Genomic DNA, 12,499 nt, shown 5'->3' on the forward strand with positions numbered 1-12,499 from the left:
ACATTTTCACATACAGTACTGAGTCTCTGGTCAACCCCCTCTTTGAAGGTCCTGAGAATGTCTTAGCCTCTCAGGTCTGAGGGCACGTCCTGAAACTGTCACACTGACTTTATGTTCCCTGGAAGAAGAGAAGGAAGAAGGAGAGGCTGTCATCTCCCAGCTGAGGGTGCTGTTAGAGGGTGCCCAGCTCTCTTCAGCTTGAGCTCAAAGACCTGAGACAGGGTCTGCTTCTGCAATGAACCAGTTCTTCAGTTGAGCCCCTTTATATACCCACTGGGGCATCATCAACTTCTCTTCCCCTTACAGATCAGTGAGGGGGCCCTGAATATCATCTTGTTTTTTTATTTTTAAGATGTATTTTATTTTTATTGGAAATTCAGATATACAGAGAGGAGGAGAGACAGAGAGGAAGATCTTCCGTCTGCTGTTTCACTCCCCAAGTGACCACAATAGCCAGAGCTGCGCCAATGCAAAGCCAGGACCCCAGTGCCTACTCTGGGTCTCCCTCGCGGGTGCAGCATCCTGGGGCCTTGGGTCATCCTCAATTGCTTTCCCAGGCCACAAGCAGGGAGCTGGATGTGAAGTGGGGCTGCCGGGATTAGAACCAGCGCCCAAATGGGATCCCACGTTAATTTGTTTTACATATCTTACATGCTAGTCTTGGTTCACAACACATCCTGACACACCTCTCAGTACTGACCTTACTCTAAGTTACACACAACTGCATTTCATTAACTAATGCTTCACACATTTCACATACAGGTTAAACATTATCAGTTAATATTCCAGGCATTTCACATTTTGAGGAGATGGCCATAGTAAGAGAAACTTTCAAACAAGTTTTGTTATTACGCTCATCACAATAAATCATAAATATTCTTTATCTTTCCTTTTTTTTCTGTAAATCTCCCTTTCCAACAAAAATGAGTAAATCTTATAAATTAACAGGATGTGGAGCGATAGTTCAAATGGCTAAATCCTTACCTTGCAAGCACTGAGATCTCATATGGGTGCTGGTTTGTGTCTCGGCTGCTCCATTTCCTATCCAGCTCCCTACTTGTGCCCTGAGAAAACAGTAGCGGATGGCCTAAAACAGTGGGACCCCGCATCCACAAGGGAGACATGGAACAGGCTCCTGGCTCCTGGCTTCAGATTGGCTCAACTCTGGCCATTATGGCCATTTGGGGAGTGAGCCAGTGGAGAGAAGATTGTTCCCTCTGTCTCTCGTTTCCTTTATATATCTGCCTTACCAATATAAATAAAGAATTTTTTTAAAAAGGAAAAGAAAAAGAAATGTGCTTAATTTGAGCTCCCTGAGACAGATGAAAGCATTTTTCTTGTAGAACAGTAAAGACTCTGAGTAGCTTATTGTTTAAATATTTGTTTTATTCAAATTGTGTGATTAAATTTTATTAAGGCTGTTAGATGTATGGATAAGAAACAGTATTTAAAACATTATTATTGTGCAATTGATTGTGCTGCTGTCTGCTTATGAGAGAGGCTGGGAGCCCTTCCCCCACCCTCACCCCCAATCTCCCTGGGGGTGTGTTTGTTTACCTGATGGTTAATGATGCACAACCTGATCAGCCCTGACTCCCTGAGAGCCTTGGCCTCCCTCCTAGCAACATCCAACAGCTCAACCATTCCCTGTTCCCCCAGTCAACCACAGGCTCTCCCAGGGCTAAAACCTTTTGAACTGGTCCATCTGTTTCCCAGTTGGATGAATTGATCCAAAAGACCCAGCAATTTATTCTGTTAGCTTTTTTTTTTTTTTCAGGTTAGGATGATACAGAAGCAGTGCAAACACAGAATTCAATTCTGAGAGCCTACTGAACAACGACGGATCATTTGCTCAAATTGCTAAGAAAAGTTAGATCTCAAACTCTCTGATGTATTACTTATCCAGAGATATATCTAAAAGTAATCAGAGATTGAGTAATTTCAATGGAGTTGGCCTTAGGCTGTGAAACCTGGGCACTCACACAGGCCTGTGCTTAGAAGGGCGCACACTTAGGTGAAACCTTTGTTGCCTCCATTTTGAAACTCTCCATAACCTCATTTTTGAGCTTGTATTTTACAAGTAAAGATCAATGGGACAATGTGAGATTAGCAAGAGTCCTCCCTTCTTTGCTGCCAAATTTGCATAGAATTTTTTAGTGTTGCATCCACTCCATCACTAAAACAGAATGTTACATTCACCAGTGACAGTCACCACAAAGTTTTACTATAAATGAGAGGTGAGGCAACCAACTGACTGGCCAGATGCGACCAGCACCCTTTTACCGCAGTGTGGCCCCAAAAAGCACATGCACAGGGGCAATCCACAATAGGCTGCAAGGTGAAGGGGGAAATACCACACATTCCCTACCTATCTCCCTGGACAGCGCATGTCTGGCTCTTCTCCGGTCCAGCAATCAAGGTGACCACCCACTTAATTACTTGGAGCCACCTGTGAGATAACCAGACTTGGGCCTTGAATCTTGAGCATTGGTGCCCATGAGTACTAAAGGTCACATAGGGCATTTAATGTGCAAGTTCACACAGTTTCTTAGCAGCAATGAGCCGTGTTTACTCCAATTTGATTTCAATTCTACACTAAATGTGGCTCAAGAACACAGAATTCCCAGTAGATGTCCCACAGTGTTTGAGAGTATAGCAAGATACAAAGAAAGTGTGAGATCAGCATGTTAGGTTCACAGCTCACTTCTGTCCTCATCATCCTGTTTCCCTTTCGAACTAGACCTTGCTTAGAATACAGAAAGCAAGCAGTGGCATCCCAAGCACAACACGGATGACCCAGGAATCAGTTCATAATCTTTCTTCATTGTAACAGCAACTGCTTACACTGAAAATGATAAAATAGAAGGGGCAAGATGACAAACACCTTCTTCAATGACACTTGCAAAAAGTGTGCACATCCATTAGTGAGGTAAAAAGAGATGAATTGATTTAGTGCACTGTTTCTGTTCTTCTGGTAAGATTACATTGTTCATATATAAGCTGTGATGTACAAATTGTACAATTTTGGTGACTGCATGAATTAAATGCTCTGATATTTGGATTTAAAACTAGCATTTGGGACCAGTACCATGGCCTAGTGACTAAAGTCCTTGCCCTGAACGCGCCAGGATCCCATATGGACGCCGGATCTAATCCTAGCAGCTCTGCTTCCCATCCTGCTCCCTGCTTGTGGCCTGGGAAAGCAGTCGAGGATGGCACAAAGCATTGGGACCCTGCACCCGCGTGGGAGACCTGGAGGAAGTTCCTGGCTTAGGAGTGAATCATCGGACGGAAGATCTTCCTCTCTGTCTCTCCTCCTCTGTGTATATCTGGCTGTAATAAAAGAATGAATAAATCTTTAAAAAAAAAAGAAAAAAGAAATGTACTTAGTACTAAGACACTTCAATATAAAGAATATAGTTAGGCCTGGCGGGAAGTTATCCATCAAAGAGTGTTCAAACTTTTGTGTGGGTCAATTTCATTATAATCCTGACTCTTTGAAGGCTGATGAACAGGGCTCCATTTTCCCTAAAATAAGCAGAAAATAACAGAGATGCTGATAGGGACAAGGGAAAATCAATCATTAAAGCTGTTAGGCCCTCCGCCCATTGAAGATAGGAGAGGAAGGATTCAATTGCTGGTAAAAGTCATTACAGTGATGTTATTTGATCTTGTCTTTTTTTGTGACTAATTCCTTTTTTTTAAAGATTTAATTTATTTTTACTCGAAAGTTAGATGTACAGAGATAGAAGAGACAGAGAAGAAGATCTTCCGTCCATTGGTTCATTCCCCAAGCGGCCACAATGATTGGAGCTGAGCCAATCCGAAGCCAGGAGCCAGGAGCCTCTTCCGGGTCTCCCATGTGGTTGCAGGGTCCCAAGGCTTTGGGCCATCCTCGACTGCTTTCCCAGGCCACAAATAGGGAGCTGGATGGGAAGCGGGGCCGCTGGGACACAAACTGGGGCCCATATGGGATCTCAGCTAAGACACTGTGGTAGAAGGAGAAGGATCAAAAGGCAGGGGGACAAGGCAAGTGCCAGGTTTCAAAGGCTCAGAGAGGTTTGCAACTACAGTGAGGAGATCAATCTAGATTCTGTTGGGAGAAATGAAGGTTGGGACAGGAATATAAACCTATAAAATGTAAAAGGTAACAGCACGTGAGAGGACTAAGTTGTCAACAGCTGGCTTAGAAAGAACCAAGACTTCACAGATACCTGGGCTGAACTGACACTTTCTCCTCATAGAAATGTGTTCTCTTGTTATTACTTTAAACTTGTATCTCAGTCTGTTTACTTTTTCCTTTACTTAACTGTGGAACCCAGAAAGGCATTTTGATTTCTTTTGTATTGAACTTCTGGCATAGCGCCTGGCTCTAAAATTGCTTTGTGAACATACCATGCTTCACATGCGATTGGTTCTCATGCCAGGCAAAATACAGATTGAATGTCCCTAATATAAAAATCTAAAATTAAAAATACTTCCAAATCTGACAATTTAAGATTGCCTGATTGATGGCTACATCATGTTGCAAAATTTCACACCTGACCCCATGTAACAGGTCACGGTTAATATGCAGTAAACGAAAAAGTTTGTATGAATTACCTTCATGCTATCTATGTAAAGTATATGAAACATAAATGAATTTTGTGGTTTCATGTGAATTCTACAATTTTTTTTCTGGTTCTCTAAAAAATGTCATTGGTGAACCTGTCATGATGGCTTAGTAGCTAAATTCTCAACTTGCAAGTGCTGGGATCCCATATGGGTGCTGGTTCCTTTCCTGGTTCCTCTGCTTGCTGTCCAGCTCCTTGCTTGTGGCCTGGGAAAACAGTAGAGGACAGTCCAAACCTTTGGGACGCTGCACTTGTGTGGGAGACTTGGAAGAAGCTTCTGGCTCCTGGCTCCTGGTTTTGGCTCAGCTCCAGCCCTTGTGGCCATTTGGAGAGTGATTCAACAGATGGAAGATCTTTTTCTCCTTCTGTTTGTAAATGTGATCTGCCTTTCCAATAAAAAAAATATATTTTTAAAATCATTGTTATTATTGGATTTATAGTTTGCTTTAGATAATATGAACATTTCAATGATATTAATTTTTCTAACCCCTGAGTAAAAAATATCTTCTTATGTGTGACATTGAGTTCTTCCACTAATGTTTTATAATTTTCATTATACAGATAATTATCTCTTTTGGTAAGTTTATTCCTAAATAACTGAATTTTGGGTAGTTGTTACGAGTGAACTCTTTCTTGATTTCTCTTTCAGTGACATCATTATTGGCGTACAAAGTGCTGTTGTATGTTGTTTTGTATCGTACAATTTAACTGAATTGATTTATCATTTCTAACAGCTTTTTTGAATATTTATTTATTTCTACTGGGAAGGCAGATTTACAGAGAGAAGGAGATAGAGAGAAAAACATCCTCTATCTGCTGGTTCACACCCCAAGTGGCCACAACGGCTGAAGCTGAGCTGATTTGAAGCCAGGAGCTTTTTCCAGGTCTCCCACGCAGGTGTAAGGTTCTAGGGGGTTGGGCTATCCCTCTACTGCTTTCCCAGGCCACAAGGAAGAGGTTGACATCCCTGTCTTGTTCAGAATCTGCTTTCAGCTTTTCCCTCTTCTGCATAATACTGGCTGTTGGTTCGTCTTCAGTAGCCTTTATGATTTTTTTTGTGATTTTTTGAGAGCAATTTATTCACAAAATTATATTCTACAGCCACAGTGTCCTGTGGAGAGACACTGAGAGAATGTAACAAGATCATCATTTAATAAGTCTGAATTCACTTTCACTGCAAGGTGTAGAGCATGGTCCTCTGCTGAAACAGATTTCTTTTTAACAGACCTTTGTTTCAAAAATGTCAGAGATACTGTGAGTTCTATGTAAAATGGTAAACAGTAAGTTAATTCCTTTGTTTGAACTGATAAGCACCAGTTTCACCACATAATGGAAAATTATAATTGGTCACTGGTATAAACTAGTATTGTTTCATAATTTGAAGCTTTCTGAATGGACAAGCTTAGGCCTGATGCAACTGTAACAATATTACTGAATGAATAGACTATGGAAATGGTACAAAATGCTATTGGCTTTAATTATTAATAGATCATACAACATTATATTAATAATTGCTATTCAAAATAATAATAGCCCCCCCCCAAAAGCCCCACCTGTCTTTAAGTCCCCGTGGAGGTGGTATATATACACACTCATGCCACCCTGTACTTAGGAGTTCAGCAGATACTTTGGCTTTAGGAAAAAGTCACAAGCATTTACAATAATGGCTTCAGTTGTCATCTTAAGTACACAGTGGGGCAAAAAATGCTCAATTCAATATTCATCATTCCAGTGACGCCGGCCTGTGTGAAAGTTACTCCTACTGCTGATAGCTGTAAAAACTAATTTATACATGACAAGACAATTAAATAAAAGCAATCCCTTTGAAATGCTTTTTACCAATAGTAAGCATTTTATGACAGTAACGTGTATAGATTCAGAGCACCCTGGAGCTCTTTATATTCAAATGAATGAACATTTATGTTATTTATGAATTGTACCGAATTAAAAACAAAATCAGATGTGCCTCCTTAGAATAAACCAACCAGGTATACAGTATTAACATTGTCATTAAGGTTGTTTGCAAAAGGAATAGAGAATTTAGATTTATTTATTTTTCTTGGAAAGTCAGAGTTTACAGAGAGAGAAGGCGATATAGAGAGAAAGATCTTCCATCTGCTGGTTCTCTCCCCCAAGTGGCCACAATGGGCAGAGCTGTGTTGATCCAAAGCCAGGAGCCAAGAGGTTCTTCTGGGTCTCCCACACAGGTGAAGGTTCCCAAGGCTTTGGGCTATCCTCCACTGCTTTCCCAGGCCACAGGCAGGGAGCTGGTTTGAAGTGGAGCAGTCAGGACACAAACTGGCACCCATATGGGATGCCAGTGCATTCAATCACGAGGATTTAGCCACTGGGCCACTGCACCAGGTCCACAACATCTATTTCTTTCCATGCTTTGTGTTCATACGTCTTGAAGGTGTTTCAGGTCTCATGGTGGTTCAGCTTCTTTTTCTTTACAGGCTCTAAAATCTGAAAACAGCAGCTGGCATAGTAGTTTCGTAGGCTAACCCACCACCTGTGGCACTGTCAGCCCTCATGTGTGCCAGTTCCTGTCCTGGCTTCTGTACTTCTATTCCAACTCCCTTTTTACGTGCAAGGAAAGCAGGGGAGAATGGCTCAAGTCCCTGGACCCCTGCACTCATGTGGGAGATTCAGAGGAAGCTCCTGGCTCCTGGCTGTGAACTGGCCCAGCACAAACTGCAGTGGGCATTTGGGCAGTATTCTGGTAGATGCAAGTTCTCTCTCCGTGTCTCTGAAACTCTTCTTCTCAAAATACAATAGCAATAAATATTTTTTAAAAAATCTGAAAGGAACACATTAGTGTTTCATCCACACTCATCCTGGCACTTTTACTGTCAAATTTTTGCCAGCAATTGGGTGAAAAGAACAGTGTGCTAAACTGCCTCTGCAAAAAGCTCAGATCCAGCTTTAACTAATTGATGGACTCTGCATATGAGATCCAAATCATGGGCCCAGTGCTGTAGCCTAGTTACTCAAGTCCTCGCCTTACATGTGCCAGGATCTTACAGGGTGCCAATTCATGTCCTGGATGCTCCACTTCCCTCCCAGCTCCCTGCCTGTGGCCTGGGAAGATAGTGAAGAATAGCCCAAAGCCTTGGGTCTCTACACCCATGTGGGAGACCCAGAAGAAGTTCTGGCTTTGGATCAGTTCAGCTCTGGCCATTGTGGCCACTTGGGGAGTGGACCAGCAAATGGAAGATCTTTCTCTCCTTATCTTTTTCTCTCTGTAAATCTGGCTTTTCAATAAAAATAAATAAATCTTAAAAAAAAAAAAAAGAAAAAGATCCAAATCATGCTTATAGAGAAACTTTGTAACCATTTCTGCACCAAATGTGAGGAACACCCATCTCTCATTTCCACCCAAACCTGAGACATCTTTATCCAGGGTCAGACCACAAAAGATCACAAGGAAGACCCTGATCTGGTATATCAGTTGGACACACAATTCATCAATTCTGCTCCATAGACTGGAGATCTGGTAGTAAACCTCATTCACCCCAGAACATTTTCTCATCCATGATGGCTGCTATCAGTAAAAATTTAAAACAATCTGTGAAAATTTTCCATAGGTTAATGCTGTATCTTCTTTTACATTCATCATAAAATCCATAAACCCTTTGATGCTGGCCCATTCATGGCTACTTCTGATTTGGTAGGCCAGGAAGAGGCTGATCATCTCGTCATTGCTTTCCCCTGTCTACATAGTTCTCAAGAAATAAGTGGCTGCTTCCTGGCTGGAGACCACCTAGACTCAAAAAGTGGCAACAAGTCATGGTATTGTCTGTGGACGTCCCCACATATGCGAGGGGTACTTCCAGTTCTGGTAGGAGAGGCTGACTGACAAAGATCTCAAGACTTCAAGCACAGACCTCTGTTTTTTTTTTCTCCAATAGCTGAACATTCTTATCAGCCTCGGGGCCTTCTAACCTCCAACAGTTGTTGGATGATGTTGTGGGTGTTATGTTTATCTAAGTCAGTCATTGCCGGTCTACCACTGGCCATCCTGCCACCAGCTCATGTCTGGGACTTGCAAAGAGCACGGAGGGGATTGTGGTGGTGGCAGCAGCAGCCACGGCAGGACTTGCCCTCAAACCTCAAGCTGTGTGGCTCCCTGCATCCTCCTCCTCTCTCCACTGGAACCACAACCAGCATTTATGATTTTTGAGGTATGTCATTCCTTCTATACATTCTATACCTAATTTGTCGAGTGGTTTTTTTCCCCCAAACTGATGTAGTTTATTGAGTTTGTTTTATTTCCAGTCCCTCCATCCTACTCTGCTGGTGTACAAGTGCGCATTTTTGATCAGCCACACGATGAGGGATGGCCTCAACCATGCGAAAGCTCCCACTCACACTTGTCCGTGAGAACAACAGTGCCCACTTTACACACCTCTGCCAAGCCAGCCCTGATTAAGAACCATTAGTTTCAAAGATCAGGCTCTGATTCTGAAGATGAACCAAGATGCACACCGCAGGATCCTAGCATCTGCTTTGGCTATTTTGTACAGCTGTTGTATTATTGGACTACATCATCTGTTTTCTTTAAAAAGGACACCAACAAGGGGAACTAGCCAGTGTGAATTTTAACCAGACAGCTGGCTTTCTGTCCCTCTATCCCTAAAACAACAAACAAACAAACAAACAAAAAAGCACTCCACTGTGAAGAAGGATCCACTGACGCTTCAGCATTTGTCCCATCAAGACCTGGAGGTCGCAGAGGCAGGCCAGCATCCTCCTTCAGATCTACTGCACTCTGCCACTTGCAAACACTTCTGAAATTAGCACATTGACTGTTGTGCTTTAAAGCTTAGGGTATGGAAGGGCCCTGCACAATGGCTCGATTGGCTAATCTTCTCTCTCCAAGTGCCAGGCAATCAATTGTACACGGCAAGCAAACAGCTCCACGGATTATATCTAGAATTCCCATGGTTGCAGGAGTCACAGTGGCCTGCTGCCTGTTCTGGACTATCTCTAGAGACTTCTGGCAGACCTGGGGCTGCTGGCTTCCCCAGACACGAGGAAGTTAGCAGCTCCTGGCAGCACCTCAGACCTGATGCCTGGAGGGTAGCGAGAGTGAAGGGTGGGACTTTCTTTCTGGAAGCCTAGTCAACCAATCAGCCCTCCATACTTTAAGTCTGTGAGGACGGTGGAATTCTCTTACAGTCAGTCTGTGTGTGAGTCGTGGTGCTCTCTATTTCCCAGCAAGATGGCATCCTCTACCCAGTATGGAGGGGCGGGATGGGGAAGAAGCTGGCTGGCGGGGCGGCAGCAAGCAGAACGCTTCCTTCCTGCCTATTGGCTTTCAGAGTGTACGTGATGTTTGCAGGTCTCACCACTACCTCACTGACGTTTCTCCTTTATTCAGTCTCCTCAACGTCAGTCTCTTACATATTTGTCCCTTTTCTCAGCAAGATGGCTTCTCCAGGCTGGGGTGTCAAGATAAGAGTGGTGGTTGTTAGCAGCCATGGGGTTGGTGGTGATGGTAAGCTTCTTTCCTCTCTGTTGATCTTCAGGGTCATTGTTGACTGATTCTCATTGTGAACCTGTCTCCTCAATTCTAATGCTTCCTATGGACAGCCCTTCTCCCAGCCACATGGCTCTGCTGCTTCGGATGTGGGGGTAGCAGTGGTTGGCAGCAACCCTGGCAGCAGAGCCATGCTGCGTTTTCTCTCTCCTGGCTTTTGGAGGTTCTGTTCTGTCTTCATTTCCTACCGCTGCTTTGCTGAAGCTTTCCCTCTGACAATCCCGGACACATGATCCACCTTAGTTGATATGAAACTTCTTTTTTTTCTGACTGAGGTAGATTGTAGGTTTCTCTTCATTATTCTTGATCCCCTCCTGTTACTCATATTGAAACAATTTTAAAACAAAGAGGTTTTTAAAGTTTTTTTTTCAGAAATGACTTTGTCTTCACTTCTGGTTCCATGGAACTATTTATCAGTGATTTCATACTTGAAAATATTAGCAGATATGTTTAATCTGGTACCTTCTATTTTCTATTTCCAATTTAAACTTCTTTTAGAAGCAGTATTTATATAGGAAATGTAAGCACAAAAATGTTACTCTACCTGCTGGCTGCTGGTGGGTGCCAGACTGGGGCTTCTTCATGCTCGGATCCCTGATTCCAGAAACCACATACACACGGTGAGCTGTCCCCAGGCAGCCAGTGTGCCATTTGGCGCCAGGTTCTGCCTGCTGGCCGCCCGGTGGCCAGCTCTGGAGTTTTGTTTCTTTGAATTCCTACTTAGGTAGCTCCATGTTGAGCCCACTGTGATTCTGGGATGTGAATTAATTTTAAAAATTCCCGACCACAGAGTATCTTTTCCTTTGAAGGTAAGTGAAGGTAATGAGACTTGGTAGGTTGGAGGAGAGGGACCAGATGATCTTTTTGGATAAGACTGATACACCAAACTCTTTACATCCTGTGTAGAACTTGTAATTACTGAACAACGCTAACCACCAAACACCAGTCCATGCAAAAGCCAAGGCTAGGGGCTTGGATCATATCCTGTTACCTAACATGATGATGGATAGGCTATGGGTCACAGTAGGCAGGGCCATGATATTAACTAGCACACAAGAGACCATTTCCGGGGGAGGGGGAGATTCGGTGGGGGATGTGTGAGCCAAACCCCGTGGAAATACTAGCCCCACTGGTTAGCTCAAGAGTTGGGGTGGCGATGGACTAAGCTAGGTGTGACCAAGGAGCCTGCCATCATTCACGGGTAAAGGAACCCACAACAGTCTGGACTGGTCAAGGCAACAGCACCCAAATGTGCATCCTGAATAGGGTGTGGGGTGAGCCGGGCTGCAACATTCACCAGCTCATACAAGGCCAAACGGAAGGCCAGACTGTGATGGACATGGGCCTAACATCCACTGGCATGTATGAGACCTCGGTTTGGGAGTGGATCAAGTGGAGGATATTGGGAAAATCCCCTGGTGAGCCACAGCTCCTGCTGGTGAACATGTGGTCCATACCTAGGGGCTGGACAAGCTGGGCAAAGTAGCTCCAAGAGTTGGCTAATGTGTGAATTGGTAATGGAACAGGGTGGACTGGGCAGGACTGAGCAAACCTTAGCTCACAAGTGAAACTAGAGACCAGGATGATGCACAGGTCATGCCGAGCTAAGCTCTTGCACCTACATGTCTGCATGAGTCAGGGATGCTAAGCCACAGTGTCTAAGGCAGAGGCTGGGACAGGTGAGGGGCTCTGCCAAGCTGAGTCAGAGTAACCACTGGCATGTGCGTGATCTATGGCTGGGAACAGGCCTGGTTGGGGAGCTAAGGGGACACCCTAACTGGGTTGAGGTTCCCACCAAGGAGCACATGGGCTGGAATGGGGGCTGTGTTCTGATTAGGATATAGTTGTAGTCTCCCTTGGCACAAGTGTGGACTGGGACTGGACCCACCAAGCCGGGCTAGACTCCAACACCGTCTGGTGCTCTGGAGGACCAGGGGAGATGTGTAACAGACTAGGCTAGGTCTCAGCCCCTACTGAGCCATGTGTGAGCTGTATGTGAGTATGGATGAGCCGTGGCTGGGCTGAAGCATCCAACAGTAAGAGCCAGATTGGGTTGAAGGCCAGTCAGGAAAGGCCACTGTTCCTACTAGGACAGGAGGTGAACTAAGTAGGGCTGGCTCATGGACCCACTGGTGTGCATGAAATCTGACATTGGGAGAGTTTCTGATGGAGGAGCCTGGGCAACTCCTCTGGCAGGACACAGACCCTGCAGGTGAGCGCAAGAAGCATGATAGGAAACAACCCAGAATAGGCCATGGAAAGTTTCCTACTGGCATACATTAGGCATGGGTTGGGGGCAGACCAGGCTGAACCAGGTCACAAAACCCACTGGTGAATCTGAGCA

At 44.3% G+C, this 12,499-nt stretch overlaps 1 pseudogene; it reads right to left on the bottom strand.

Moving 5' to 3' along the window:
• Positions 1–5,960: 5,960 nt before the first annotated feature.
• LOC101523505 (serine/threonine-protein phosphatase PP1-gamma catalytic subunit-like) lies at positions 5,961–8,612 on the bottom strand (annotated as a pseudogene).
• Positions 8,613–12,499: the final 3,887 nt, after the last annotated feature.

The sequence above is a fragment of the Ochotona princeps genome, chromosome 2 (assembly GCF_030435755.1).
Source record: "Ochotona princeps isolate mOchPri1 chromosome 2, mOchPri1.hap1, whole genome shotgun sequence".
Taxonomy (NCBI): Eukaryota; Metazoa; Chordata; class Mammalia; order Lagomorpha; family Ochotonidae; genus Ochotona; species Ochotona princeps.